The sequence below is a fragment of the Ptychodera flava genome, chromosome 8 (genome assembly GCF_041260155.1).
Source record: "Ptychodera flava strain L36383 chromosome 8, AS_Pfla_20210202, whole genome shotgun sequence".
Lineage (NCBI taxonomy): Eukaryota > Metazoa > Hemichordata > Enteropneusta > Ptychoderidae > Ptychodera > Ptychodera flava.
The window spans coordinates 16,660,487-16,676,831 of record NC_091935.1 but is presented as its reverse complement, the minus strand read 5'-3'; the positions used below and the strand labels follow the sequence as shown (position 1 = coordinate 16,676,831).

General features: G+C 40.2%; 1 long non-coding RNA gene across 1 annotated transcript in view; it reads right to left on the bottom strand.

The window, feature by feature from the left end:
• Nucleotides 1-16,345, bottom strand: part of LOC139138646 (uncharacterized) — a 59,889-nt gene that overhangs the window by 29,087 nt on the left and 14,457 nt on the right. Inside the window, exon 2 of the long non-coding RNA XR_011553652.1 lies at nucleotides 11,447-11,523. This is a non-coding gene — a long non-coding RNA (uncharacterized lncRNA). The remainder of the gene's footprint in view (nucleotides 1-11,446; nucleotides 11,524-16,345) is intronic.

Here is a 16,345-nt window from a genome sequence, read left to right as displayed (position 1 = left end):
TAGAAGCCATCGTATAAATTACGGACTTGCTCTCGGCCCCGCCCTCTGAATCGACTTGGCTGCAGCAAGGCTTTCGACGTCGCGTTCCCTTCGATGGCAATGGGGGAAAAAAACTGAAGCCCTCAGGGGAAAGTCGGAAATATTTACGACAAAAGTTGGTGCTTTATTGATCGAAAAAAGGAATTGAGGTCAGAGTTCGGGAGATGTAATTTATTTTAGCATGGCTTAGTCTTCCCCCACTGGCGAGTACTTTAATGCAGTTTGTGATGGAAGGTAACAAACGAGGAAATCGTCTCGAAGTTCTCTATACCTAACTTGAAATTTATGTATTAATATAAAGCACTATATATATATTGTCTATTTAACCTTGCGTATCGCGGAGATACCTTTTCAGATTAAGACTCGGACGAATCTTATCTTCGTAAGATTGACGTGAGCTGGAATGGAAAGAAACAACATCTGAAATTAATCGCGATTTCTAGTGAATGGAATGCGCTGGGCATTGAGTACATCGTCTCAAAAGGTATGCATTCATGACGTTCTGCAAAGCTTAAATCGGAGCCCTGTAGCTTAAGCCACAAAATCAGTTTTTTCTATTTTTTATCGTATAACCTTAATTTCAATTTTATCCTCAAAGTGTACTTGCTGATAAAAGCCTCCTCGGGGATAAATATCCCAATTTTCAGAAAAATAATGAATGACAAAAGCGTATAAATAATTGAACAATGAATTGTTATGGATAAATTTTAGCTGGTCGTTTTTGTCCCTATCGCCGACTTGCAGTCAATATCTTTCCTGCACTCCTGTAACTAAACAAGTAAATGACAACCAGAATTGGATGAATCTGAAATCTGATTTATTTCTCATTTTCACGATTTAATGTATGTTGCACACACGAAAAATATTTGAATTTTTGTATTCGATTAACCAATACAATAACTTTAGGAAATTCTTAAACTCAATTTGTCGTAGAGCCAAGTAGGGTTTCCTATGTTCTGCGACGTTCTGTTCGAAGTCCAAATGCCACATTGTTGATATGTACATATATGTATATGCTGCGACACTTAACTGAAAACCATTTGATATCTTTAAAAACTTTATGCCATTTCTTTCACCTGTTCGCTGCAGATACTGCTGAACAAAATGATCAGGCAGAAATTACCCGCATCGGACACGCTTCCGTGAACCTGTCTTAACGACATCGTTAGACGGCGATGTAAAAAGAGCCTGTGCATGAGCTGGGGCTGACCTCCATTTATTCATCCTAGCCATCGAACGTAAGCTTGGCGACATTCCCGAGTGAAGCGATACACAACGTTATATGGAATGTGTAGATGGTGCTTTGTAAAAAAGTCGAATTGTCGCCGATGGAGCAAATAACAATGACGAGGTGTGATTTTCCTCGATCTAGCCGGTTATTAGGTTTAAATTCATCAGACAACCAATCATTTTAAATACCTGGTTAAATATCTTCTGTCTGAATAAAAATATGTAGGAAATTCTGTGATCAAAAATTTCCCTTTTTTGGCAGATTTGGCGATCAAAGATCTTACGACGGTGACATAACCAAAACAACGCCATTAATAGCGGTGTGAATTTGTTCTCCAAGCGATTAAACTCGCAGCCCCTGACATCTCTACGTAAATACATTGTACTGTCGGGAAAATATTACCGATGTTCGAGATTTTATGTCAAATGCCTGTCTATGATGAATACGAAAACCTTTGAGAATCATATCATTGCGACTTTCCATGTTCAACCACATAACCAACACCGTAACCGGCAAGTTCCGTGATTGTCGAACGCTGAATATTTGGCTGCAAGTTGTAAATCGCTCGCACGACAATTTAATATACCCATATACCCATCGTTAACAGGACAACTCAGAAGTGGTTAAAATCCACGAATTATTAATATGGCACTCAGTGTATAGGAGGATTTCCAATGTACAATGGGTAAGATTACTGTCAGAGTTTCTCGTATTGAGAGACCTGGATTTGAAATTGACGTACGGCAAATCCTTGATACAACTGTCACTGTTATGTTATCTTTCACTTTCATTTCCCTGCCATTGTGATTCCAACTATCATACCTTCTTTTCATGGATACAGCATATGTTTCTCTATTCCTGCATGTTTTGTGTTAGACCTGATAATCGTAATTGAGAAATTGAGTGGCGCACATCGTCTAAATGGTTCTCAGGCCGCTGTACTTGATCATGTTTCTAGTCGTTCTGCCCGGCTATCTCTATTCATATTTAACACTGTTTTTTTTTCTGCGCAGGAGAAGGAGGCAGGAAGCGCGGTCTGATGTTGAACTTCCCGGCGAATTACCGTCTGCTGTTCTGTTACCGGATACCTCCCCCCTCCCGCATCCGCAGTGGATTTCAGTGTAATATTTATCGTCACCAGGTTGCCTGCCGCTCCTCAAAATCAAATACCTACAAGCTAGAAATCTATGTGAACGCGTCCTTCTGCTGATACGTCCCATCATATTGAGATCAGTTCACAGTCTTTGTTTTCTCGGGAGAATCTCGTCCCTTTCTCTGAAAAAAAAACCGAGTTTCGAGATACTGTATACTGGTTATAGATCCATTAATGTTATGAGTTGCGAGATTTATAGTCCTCGGTGTACGAACAGACATCTTGATGAGAGGATAAAGGCAATAAAATCAACATGGCGTCATTCTGTCTTCACGAAATGTCAGTTTCATTTTTGTTATCTGCGTCAAATCTTTGCGCCGATGACGAACCCCGACGACAAGTCAGTCATCACTTTCGGTTTCGGCGAAACGTCAGCGATCGCGAAATTTACGGGATTAAGACGACCGTTATCCAGTGTCTCCGATTCCCCTGTTGGAAATGTTATGTCGTGGGTTTTTTCAAAAATCCCCCTCCCCCATCACTACAAGTGCTCACAAGTGGAAAATCTTATTCAGTACTCTGGGCTCTGGAGCCAGTTCTGCTGGATAACGGTCTCGTTTGAGTATCGAGGTCGAAATAAAAAAGGCTTTATCGCAGTAACTTCGACAACTGAAAATTTATTGTACACACTTGGTGCTCATCTCATAGAAGAGGAATCTAAATCACACTAGTAGATCCAGCCTCTCGGTTGTCTTATTGAACTCCTACGTATACTCCTTGTTGCCTTGGAAACGACCTCCTCCTGCTTATATCTGGATACGCATCCTTCATATCGCTTGGCCGTCGACAAAAGCCTCTTTCGTCTCCGCTAACAATGCTAAATTTATTGACCCCAGGCAAGTTCTAATGAGAAAGTCGACAATACAGAGGTCGCGTTTGAGTATCGGGCGATCGATTGTAGGAATGCCTGCTCGAAAAGGAGACAAACATGGATTAACTCGTCTATGTGGCTTCGCTTCCAATCAATTTTGTAGCTCAGATTAGACCATCCAGGTTGTAAATTAAGAAGCATGTAGACCCGTGTCTTATTTCTGGCAAAAGTTAGAGAAGTACGTGTACTTTTACGTCAAGATGCTTCATTTTCAGTGAATTGCGCGACACGATAGAATTGCGCAGACCAATGCGAAGCTTAAGATCTTGTTCGCTGTGAAGAGCCTAGGGATAAAATATTCCTTTCTGTCAATTTTCGAATGTGAGAAAGCTGTGTTTTGTCGAGCTATGCTCAGACAGTTCGCCTACAAGGCGAAAGACGATACCACGAAAATCGCGCTTATAGGCGGCGCTAACTGTGCGTGATACAGTGTGCTTTCTCCGTTTTTCCATCTCTGTAACCCCGCGCATTCCACATGTACTCAAGTGCAGTTTCAGTTTTACTCTGTATGAATAATGCTACATCGCTAAAGTAGACAAGAAGCACACTGCCGGTGTAGAACCACCAACAAAATCAAAACGCAAATCGCTAAAACAAAGACAGAAATCGAAACTTCCCTTCGCTTTCGTAGACTTAGTTCTGTCACGGAACTTGTTAGCACAGCCCGGCTTTCCAGTAGGTTGTTACGAATTTTAGTTACTTTGAAAAAAGTGTACCGCAGTGGTGTTTATTAAACCGTTGTCTGCTACATCCATTAATACTCAACACGACACTTCCATTTTCGGCAATCATAGCGTCAACTCAGCGTGGAAACTTCCCCGTTCATCTCTTACAGTAGGCGATAACAGTATTAGACATCGCAACCCTCGACGGTGGAATAATCCAAGTCGCCACTAGACACACCTTTTATCAGCGTACTATCATCTTTTTAGCGGGGGTTATTAAAGGCGGTAAAACTTGCAAGCGGCGATATCTAATCGACACAACTCTTAAGCCACAGGGGGAGCTTAGCCGTTAAGACGTGTACATACAAAGCTACACTTTTGCGTGCTGTTCAAACTACGAAGGCGGGACGGAGTTTCGTGTTAGTGATCGTTGATGTTATGGACTCTGAGGCAGTACCTTTTCATTCCGAAGGAGTAATTGACATGGTTAGCGACTGAGCTTCTAATTCCTTGACGAAAGCGGACGTCAAAGGTGTGCATATAATGTAAGCAGCGCGACGCAAAGTAAACGTAAATAGTCCATGAGCCAAATAGGTTTTTGGTAAAATGAATAATGCGGGATCCAGGAATTACTTTGATGTTACATACTGTCATGCACTCTGGGCCATAACCCAGGCTGTCTATCTGTTGATTACACAATCACAAACACACCCATACATACACACATACATACATACATACATACATACATACATACATACATACATACATACATACATACATACATACATACATACATACATACATACATACATACATACATACATACATACATACATACATACATACATACATACATACATACATACATACGTACATACATACATACATACATACATACATACATACATACATACATACATACATACATACATACATACATACACACACACACACACACACACACACACACGGACAAATGCATTTCCCTATATGTGAATTATCAACTTGTATTTTAGTTGGTACAAAGGGAAATGGAACAAAGCAGTGCGTGGAAATGTGAATTAAAATGTGAAGGAATGGCAGACTGCTGGGATTTCAATGAAATGTCATGCCAGCGGCCATGTTAGCTTTGTAATTCCTGGACCTAACGTTTCTAAAGACGTTTCAAGCTGTCACGGCTGCTGTTCATTTCAAAGCGGAATGCGACCCTTTTTTGTTTCGTTTTCATTGCTTATTTAATCACGTCCGGGAATTCACGTTCCAGGCTAAACAGTCGAGAAACTCTACAAAATATTCTGATCTCCAAAATTAATCAGTTTGGGCGACTCTACATTTCTCCAGTTTGGTTAACGAGAATTGATATTATGCGTGAGACCCTACAATCAATTTGAGGTGAAAATTGTCCACGGTGTCAAATTCTACGATTAGAGTCAAAAATGGCTTCGAATTTCCGATCTAATCATGCGTCAGATCCAATCTAAACATTTGATCACGAAATGAATCTAGGCAAGACGAGCCACTCGATGGCGTGCCGCCATGTTGACATAGCGGCTTCAGTGACTAAATCGAAGAAAATATTGCCTACGCGCTGCAACGGAAATAAGAGATTTTTCCCCGGACGTGACCCTGCTTTCTAATGTCCTCGTGCTCGCGATGGTAAATGAAGAAAAAAGGGAAAGTTGGACTGTCAAGGATATGTAAGCAAACAAACTCGAGGGAGCTGGGCTAATGATCTTTAAGCTATCGCTGCCAATTTTAAAATGACACGGGTGAAGTGTTTCTCCAGTGATCTAGCAGGGACTGAATTTCAACCCTCGACACTTTAAACTTGTATTAGCATCAGCTCAGTGATGTCATGTGCTCAAAGTATGACACTTCTTTCTGTCGTTTTATATTCCGGCCATTACTTTAATTGATGGAGAGGGTCAAATTTGATGCAATGGGATTACTGTACTTTTCCGTCTGATCATAGTTTGTTAGCTTTGTTTTTCAAAGCTTCTCAGAAGAGGCTTACTGTAATTGCTTTGTGTTGGTAAAACAGTCGGCGTTCAAGTGACTAAAATCCTGCAGTGATGAAGAGCTCCTATCATTTTAACTTGAGTGACACCCGGATGTGAAGCGGACGTTCCAACCCAATTTAGGGATGTTGTTTTCATGTGCTTAATTTTTAAGTTGATCTCCGTCAATGTGCCCACCCTATGCTGTTTTTGCAAAGTTCGGTTTTTGTAAATCTCATCCCTAACAATAAATGACGTCACTAGCTTTCGAGTGTTTGCTAGAGAGAAGTGACATCATAACCCGTATTCAAACGGACACTTGCCACATTACCTTGTACACTATTATTGATCAGATTTCAATTACAGAAAACGTGGGAGCACTCTGACAAACTTCTTACCCGAGTAATAAAAAAGGTTAGATGGTGCAATCTTTGTAATGTGCACCCTGTAGGAATTTCTGCCCCAATTTCTTAATAACTGCGACAACTTCCTGACAAAGACTAACTGAGAGTAACACATGTGTATCAACCATGACAATCGAGTGCTTCGAAAGGAAATTCTGTGCTAAGAACTGTAAGGTATTGATAGGGATTATAAAAAAAAATATTACAAATTAAAGAAGAAGACGGTCCTATGCCCGGTGTTCACAATGCAAATTTGTGAAGGAAAAGCAGTATGACTGAAAAGATCGAAGTAATCCATGCCTTTCAGATTAAAGTGCTACTCTTCGTGATATCGTGATCTGATGAACAGACAGAAAAATTATTCAGCAAGCAGTCTTTGAAGGCAAGACTATCGGCTGTAGTTTGTATTCATTGAAAGCAAGATAATACTCCCTATACCTGTCCCGAAATTGTCAACTCTATGTTTATATGTGGATAAACAATGAAGAGAGCTATATGATAACTTTCTTTTAAACATCTGATATCATTTCTTGGCTCGTTTACGCTGATGAGTTCTAGCTTTCATTACAGCTGATCTAACCTTCAATTTTTGAAGCGGCACTAGATCTGCTATAGCTTATAAATCATAAATTCCTGTGCGTTTCGACTTGAAAGTCTTGCTGAACAGTGGCACTTGTACCTTTGAAGCGCACCCGAAGTACACTTTGTTTTAGAGAGAATGGCATTTGATCATAAAAAGTCATCGGCTTGTCAAGTACCAATCAGAGCTGTCGATCCCTCGCCATCCCTCGAGCCCATTCCTGTGATATCTGGGCATGTAGTAACTGACTAAACACAAGGAAATCACTCGAAAAATACGAGTATGTCTTTTTCATATTGTGTATTAATTTGTGACATCATTTTCTGTGATTTTATTTATACCATTGGCCTGAACAAAGTTAATGAGTTCAATCATTACTTGTCTTCTTGTCTCAATTCCCTTGCTATCTTTGCCCGCGACTATCTTCATATTAACTTTTAATCTCAGTTCATCATACTCGGTAGTATTTTGTTGTTTTATCTCAAATATGTGATTCTATCGAGCTTTAATGCTATCTAACCCTCTGTCTGTCTGTCTGTCTGTCTGTCTGTCTGTCTGTCTGTCTGTCTGTCTCCCTCTCTCTCTCTCTCTCTCTCTCTCTCTCTCTCTCTCTCTCTCTCTCTCTCTCTCTCTCTCTCTCTCTCTCTCTCTCTACTATAATAGTTCCATCTCTCTATCTAATCTCTGTATCTTTCGGCATTCAAAGTACTATCCCGAACCAAACTACCATCGTTGACAGATTTGAAATTTTGAAACATTTTTCCCCTAATGTCACGCGCAATCGCCATTTCCTATTCGACAGGCATAACGGTACAAGTTTAATCGGCTTTTTTATGAAAGGGGCACCGATATTTACCATTAATAGTCTTTTCAAATGCAGGGACTACTTCAGACTCTGTAGATGAACATGTCCTTTTATTACAGACATGTTCATCATCACTCCCGGCGCTTTCCTTGCAGAAAGAAAGCTTAACCAAACACATCCTATTATAGGATGAATAGAGCGACCGGGAAACCACGTTTTTTCAGATATGCCTGCAGGTATAAGCTGCTGGCAACGGATGGATCTGTGTCACTTTTTGTATTCTCCTATGCTGTGTGTTGGCATTTGTAGCAGTCTACCTAGAGCTGTTGGAGAACCTGTCGTTGAGGACTCTGGGTCGGTTCGAATACAGCTAAGACAAAAAATGCTGACTCTTCTTTATTAAGAAACGTTTCTGGAGCCGAGATCTATTCACTATATGATATATCTATGAAGAACAAGAAGCCGACATGGTGAGTTTTAACAAAGTGTCCAATGACCAGAAGCCCACGGCAAGATGTCCTTCCCCCCCCCTAAATAACTGTGTCTATGGCTACAACAGGACGCGACACAGAACCCCATGCTTGCTCGTGTACGTCATTCACTGTGGATGCATTTCGCTTCTTTCAGCTTGCGCGCATTGATGAATGCCCTGCACTGCTAGTTTACCGGGGATGTCTGCGATTTAATGGCCACTTCTTATAAGTGCGTTCGGGTGCAGGCCTATTAAAAGTCACCCGGTGATAAATTTTCATGGAAACGTCGAAATCGGTCGGCTTCTCTGAAAGCAATTAGAAACTGATTAACCAAGCGTTCAGGTATCACCACAGATGCCAATGCGATGGCTTGATTCACTGTTGGCGGTCACGTGACTGGATGAAGCGAAGCCTGACGGTAATTTCTGGTTCACATCTAGTTTGAGCAGTCGTGAACGGCGCAGAGAGCGGTTAATGGCAGAAAACTGGGCGTGCTATGCTAAGGAGGTCCTGATCATGGAGGAAATTTTAAAAATTACCCGTTTGTCAACGGATTGCTTGTTACAATTCTATCAAACGGGGCTTAAAGACCCGCCCTGTGATTCCCTCCATTTTATCAGACGCCTCACTCAGACTCTGGTTTTGCGATCGTTCTATAAAAAAAAGTGGTCATGAGTCACTGCACAGCTCACCTGTTCAGGGGCCAGGGCTGGCTGTTGACCAATCTCAAGCTCTCATAGCCTTACACTGGCGGTACATAGTACATACGAACACGGAATATAAAATGACAAGCACGCGAACCCCCATGCGCCGTACACTCTATGAGACTCGTTCTGTGTCAACCGGTACTGCTGTTGCATCAGCCGTCGGCTTGCCGACTGCGGTGCGTTTTGAGAACAGTTTTGATCGGCATTTACTCAAGACACCTTGACATCATGATCGTTCCCATTTTCCAATAAATCATCAAATGCTATCAATACGGCGGTATCAGTTGCAACCTGTTTAGATTTCTCCTTTCCGTATCGATTTCTTTTAAAGAAGAAGAGATCAGTTATACATAAATGAAGTCGGAGATTAACCATATACAGTCGCAACTACATGATCTACGTTATGTAATTCGAATGGGGAAAAGATATGTATTTATGAATACATGAATACAGAACGATATAAGTAATGGTCATGAACTGTGTTATGTTCGCATATTTCCGTAAGTTGCTATACTTTTTTTCACCAAAAGAGTGACAAAAAGAGAGATACACCAGCATGGGGTGGCGACGACTTCGCAGTATCGCGATGACAGTGGATGGGCGGCGGCCACTGTCTACGGCAAGGTAAATGTGTCGTCGCCATAGCGACAGGCATAACGTTGTGGTTGAGCGTGACACATGTTGTATTTTGCAAATGATGAAAGGATGGAGAGGGGAGACAGGATAACATTCAAGTCACGTTTACAACATGTAAACACGTCTACACAGACTGGTAAGGGGACTTTGACGGAGATCGCCTACACACTGGAGTCCGAGTTAACTGGAATTTATTTCCAAATTGATTGAAAGCGAGCTACAAGCAGAACAAACGCGCAATATCCTTTATTCCGGTAAAAGTCATATGTCTTGCTTTCGGATGAATAATGCAAGCAGGAGCGAACTCTTATCATTAAAAGTCCGACTTTCTCATGCAACAATGAGCCTGTTTTTTTATAATGCCTATATATCAGTATATTGGGATGACATTTCAACTTCGGCTCACTTGTAGCTACTCCGCCAAATCCTCGTTTGAGTGCCGTGCCGCGGCGTGTACTTTTCATGGGTGATACGGAAGCGCATCGCACTCTACACACATGCGTGGTGGTGTTTGAAATACCGTCACTCAATGAGCGCAAAGCAACGAACGATGGTATCAGGCACAAGTTTCAAATATTGATAAAGATAACGGAACCAACATCCCGAGGGACAAGGTGACACTATATAGCATTACGTTATATTTAGAGGGTCGAATTTGCTTTTAAACAATATTTTTTCACCTTTATACTCTGCATTTCAGTCAAAATCAATAACCGTAATACTTGTAGTACTACATTTCTGTAATCTGTCTGTTTGTCTGTCCGTCCCACTTTGTCTTCGGCTCATCTAAGAGTCTCTCAGTCTCACTGCCTGCATATTCATCTCCATTTCTGTCTCTTTATTCCACTGTAACCGTGTCTGTCTGTTTGTGTCTGCTGTAGCCATCTGCCTGCATATATGTCTGTAAGTCTGTCTCATCGGCTGTCTGTCTGTCTATCTATTTGTCTGTCAATCAGATTCTGTTGGACTGTGGGAGAGAAAATTATATCTCCTAATCATGGACAGATAGACTGACAAAACTATATTAAGGGTGAGAAAATGAACCTTGGGATATACCATTTTATCTTGGGTGGAGCGGGTCAGAGTGACGTGGTAAAATATTTCCCTTTTTGAAAATTTGACATATTTAGGGGTAGAAAAAAAATGCGCATAATATGTTCAAAACTACTTTCGTGTTTCTTCCTCAAGCCATACGATACGATTGTTTTTTTCTTTGCAAAGGTGACAATTCTGGAAAAATAAACATTTCACTTTTTACACTTTTCTATTTTTAACCCCCTCCCCACCACCTTCACAATTCTGATCGGCAATCCCTTGGTAGGTCGAGGACGGAGCCGTTATTGAATGAGCATTGTGGTTATTTGACGTAAATTCAAAATCGGTTGGATGTTCCCCGCCGCGTGACAAGAAACGATTTCCATCTGTCGAACCGTCATTGTCGCTAGATCCTTATGACAACTATGACGTCACAGACACATGTACATGCTTGGGTGAACCTTTGTTTAAATCAATCACATGTCGTTCAGACAAAATGCAGATGCGTGGTTAGACCATTGCATTAAAAATATTCCAAGCACAGGTTTTGCATTTTTTTGTCAGAAAATTCCACCTCAGTATTTGTTAATTGTCTTGGAGTATGACACGGAAGCGCCTAGATATACCTTTGTACAGCATATGGCACTTCGGGTCGTACAGCGCCATCCATTTCCGTCAATGGCGTGACACCTCGAGCCGAGCTTATAATTACCCATGTTCCCAGTTTGAAATTACAGTACATCCCTGAGAAAATCGGGGCATGTCATTCTTTCGAGCAAAAAAAAATCACTTTGGTTTTTTTATTGGCTGCTTTCTCGTCTAACTGTTGAAAACAGAGGCGGCATACCTTGTTTGTTTTCTAGGTCACCATGGTAACGATCTTCCCGCGTTCGATCATGGCAATCCGAATGATGTCAGTAATGCCTGCAATATAACGTAGAAAAAAGGAAAATGTGTCATAGACTCGGTTAAATTATTCCTCACCAGTTGTTAGATATTCCATATTTTAAATTAAAGAACTGATTTATAGAGCTGTTGGGGGAACAGGTTCTCTGCACTGCCCTCAATTCTCTGAAGATGACAAATACTCTGTAACAAAACACGGAAAGGACTAGCATTGTTAACGGTCAATAAATTTTATACCCCGTTTGCAGATAATTCCACTCAAAAAACGCGAACAGGTCAATTTTTCACTCTAATGGATTGGTGCGCTTTCTCTTTCTACTGACTAATACTAATGTATCGTACGTATGCAGAGAGAGAAAGAGAGAGAGAGAGAGAGAGAGAGAGAGAGAGAGAGAGAGAGGAGAGAGAGAGAGAGAGAGAGAGAGAGAGAGAGAGAGAGAGAGAGAGAGAGAGAGAGAGAGAGAGAGAGAGAGAGAGAGAGAGAGAGACAGACAGAGAGACAGAGAGACAGAGACAGAGACAGAGACAGACAGACAGACAGAGACAGGCAAACAGACAGAGACAGAGAGGGGGGAGGGGGAGAGAGGGGAGGAGGGAAAGAAGGGAAAGGCAAGGGAGAAACCGCTAGAGGTTTCCAGGATATATATTTTGGGAAAGTCGGTATCATGAAATTGAGTAAGTGTTATTATCTCTGAGAGCAGTTTGCATCCAGCTGTCATGGCTTCGCTGAACGAGAAGTGAAATATGCGTTGCTAATCTCTAACGGTGCCGAAATGAGAATGGTTTCATTTTTGTATTAAAAGGCAGATAAGGGCAGGACGGATATGCATTATTAATGCCAAGGTCGACGTAACCACGAAACGCTTCACCTGAATGGATCCCGATTCATTTTACTGTTCATTCATTCACTCTTTAAAAAACTGTTTGGCGATTTTCTTGTGTAAGATTCGCATTTCCCTAACGTGAAGTCCCAGTAGGGAAACTTTCGATCACTTCACGTTTGCGATTCAATTTGCGTTCTCTTTTGCTAAAAGCGTTAAAAGCCATTTTCTTCCCCTCTTATACCCGGCAGCGGTAAGTCGGCTAAATGTCATACAAAAAAACCATAACATAAAACGCTTCACACATCAACGTATCGCGAGATTAGATAACATTTGGAGCATCACACACAGCGTGTACTTAAAACGCAATGGTTTTTTTCGATTCATACACACAAACACGCGAAGGCACGAGGGCTGGGAGAAAAGAACGCCAGATTATGACTGAAGTGTGGATTCAATACCCCCATCTCTGGGGGAAACTGGCGAGCGCTTGCTACTCTCACGAAGCACGGTGTGCAGTGCGTATTACGCTACAGATAACATTAAAACACTCTTCCCGCAGACTAGCGAGTTCAGCGAGTCGTGTCAGATACGTTTCAGGGGACACAGTCGAATGCTACGCACGGAAAACTAGCCAAGGTAACCTGTAACCTAATCCTCGCCGTCTTCCATGTTCCACGTTCAAAATTGAAATATTCAAATCTCTCTCTCTCTCTCTCTCTCTCTCTCTCTCTCTCTCTCTCTCTCTCTCTCTCTCTCTCTCTCTCTCTCTCTCTCTCTCTCTCTCTCTCTCTCTCTCTCTCTCTCCTCTCTCTCTCTCTCTCTCTCTCTCTCTCTCTCTCTCTCTCTCTCTCTCTCTCTCTCTCTCTCTCTCTCTCTCCCATATGAAGGTTTGGGTATATATAAAGTGTACAATGGACCAGGTGTGTGTATACATCCATCCATCCATCCATCCATCCATCCATACGTACATACATAAATACACACAAACACAATTACATACATACATACATACATACATACATACATACATACATACATACATACATACATACATACATACATACATACGTACGTACGTACGTACGTACGTACATACATACATACATACATACATACATACATACATACATACATACATACATACATACATACATACATACACACCTATATATATAATATAATATATACATATATATATATATATATATATATATATATATATATATATATATATATATATATATATATATATATATATACGTACGAAGAAACTAGTAATTATTTGTTTGAAATCTGTATCAAAGATTTTAAATCTACAATATCGCAGGATGTCACGTATGTTGTTTGTCGACATTGAAATGGTGGGTGATGTAATATACACCAAAAGGTCATTGTCGTCAGATGCAACAGTCAAAACAGGCTATGCCTTCAAACAAGGCAATTAGATCACCAACGTCAGTGAAATGACAATTATGCTTGGCAGGCGGGTCATGACAGACACTTTAAGCTGACTGAGAAACAGTATCGTATTATATCCCGATTAATTTATGGAGCTTCGCCGTGACTGATCAGGTCAGACCGCGCTTTTGTTTGTTTTTTTACACGATCTAATGTTCAATGCTGTGCAGTGTTTTCTTCATCTTGAGCTTTATTAAAATCAATTCAGGTAAATGTGCCGGATTAATATAATTTGAAGGATATTTTCTTCGCACCTGTTCCATTCTGTTTGTTGTCCTCTCTCAGCGATCTCAGGTTTAAAGGGCGAATTAGAACCGTCCATGCCACGATGTAAAATGATACTTTGCCTTGGCGAAAGACACATTTGTATATTCAACATTGATTAATTATAAGGATTGTCTCTTTACAGCGGTACTTTGATGTGAATTCTAAAACTTGAATGTTCATAAAGCATGCAGATAAAACAGTCGTCTCGTTAACAAACGCGGTCAATATTTCCAGTATATGGCGATCACATTAACGTACTAAGCATATATACATAGTATATATATATATATATATATATATATATATATATATATATATATATATATATATATATATATATATATATATAATATATATATATAATATGTGTATATGCGTACTACATAAATGTGATAGCGATATACTGGAAATATTGACTGCATTTATATATATATATATATATATATATATATATATATATATATATATATATATATATATATATATAAGTACAGTATACAGATGTCCTCGTTGGAAATTACAGTGGTCGACGCTAAAGCCAGAGCGTTATAAATATAGCATAATCTACTCAAAGCACAAAGTAATAATATATATTACTTATATGCTTAATGCAATCTTCAGAGATGTATATATAGATGTATATTATATATATATAATATATATATATATATATATATATATATAATATATATATATATATATATGTATTTTCGTCTTTGTACCACTGTGTCTTCAAATACTCAATATCTGATGTTTAGATAAATCTTCAACTACAAGCAGATAACATTTGGATTTGTTGAACAAAGTGTATCGCTGATAATCATTAAAATGCTTACTGACAGAAAACATGGATTTTTTTAGGAAAGATAGGGTGCCTGCACTCGGAGCTTCGTTAGAGGAACGGATAAGAGTGGGAGAGGGGAGCTGGTCGATATGCGTCGACCTTAATCTATACAGCGGCATCTTATCAACGTGTATCTATGTATTCAATTGGAGAAAATTAATCCAGATTTAATAATGCTAGAAAGTGTCCATAATACGTTTCTGTGGATTCGAATCGATGTTTAAATTTGTGTCCACACAATGTGTGAATCGCTGCAGACGAATGCGGGGACTGACATTTCCAAGGGGCAGGTGCGAAGAAGCCAACGTCATCACTTACAACTTGAATACGTCTTGAATGCGCCGTTCAGCACAGCCAGGCTCGATATAATTACCACGCCACCGCGGCGAACACTCCTAATTTCCTGTGTCGCATCTAGGACTGTGAATCGACAATTTTTGTCAGCGTCATTTCAATTTATTTCCGCTTTTTCACATCTACGAATATCTTTTGTGGAAATCGTTTCACTGATTTCCTGACGAACAGAAAAAGGACCGGGCATTTCGCCTCCAATTAGTCCTGTAGTATTTTTAGTCCAAGTGGACTGTAATAACATTTTGAGAGTTGATTTTTCTGTATCCTTTTAACTTATTTTATCGATCGGCGAAAAGGTAAAGAAAATAGTAACGCATCTTTCAAGAAAGGGGGGGATATTGGGTATAAACGTTTTTAAGTGACCAACAATGTAGTGGACAGGTAAAGACTAGTCTTTCGATTGGACAGAGAGAGGTAGGGTCAACAAGAATGAATACAAAGAGATAGACAGTAAGGTGAAGAGGCAGATGTGGTGACGCACAATGAGAAAGAGACAAAAAGCAACAGTCTTGAATAGACGGAGGCATATAAATGTATGTAGGTAAGATTCAGAGAGAGAGAGAGAGAGAGAGAGAGAGAGAGAGAGAGAGAGAGAGAGAGAGAGAGAGAGAGAGAGAGAGAGAGAGAGAGAGAGAGAGAATGTCAGTGATTGACGGATAGATAGACGACGAGCAATCAGACAGACAAACCTACAGGTAGATGCAACAACATTTATGCTGACGGAGGTGGAGATAAACCCATGCAAGCCTTAAAGAATCAGCTGATGAAAAGGACAGAAAAGACGCCAACAGATTAGGCCAAATAAAGTGGATATAACAAGTGGGATTAAATCACATATACAGACAGGGGAATATTCACAATGTAGCTAGCAACATTCAACAGGAGTCAGGCCCTCGAAATAAAAATACATAACTCTTTATCGTCCGTGTTTTTAACATATCAGTTTATATATTACATTCAGTAACAGTACCAAACCTCCATATCACCAGGCTTCTTAGGAATAGAAGATTTCTTGCTAAAGTCATCACTGTGAAAAATGCAGTCACGTGATATTCACTGCGACAACTGCCCTCAACCGGAGTTGTAATTGCAA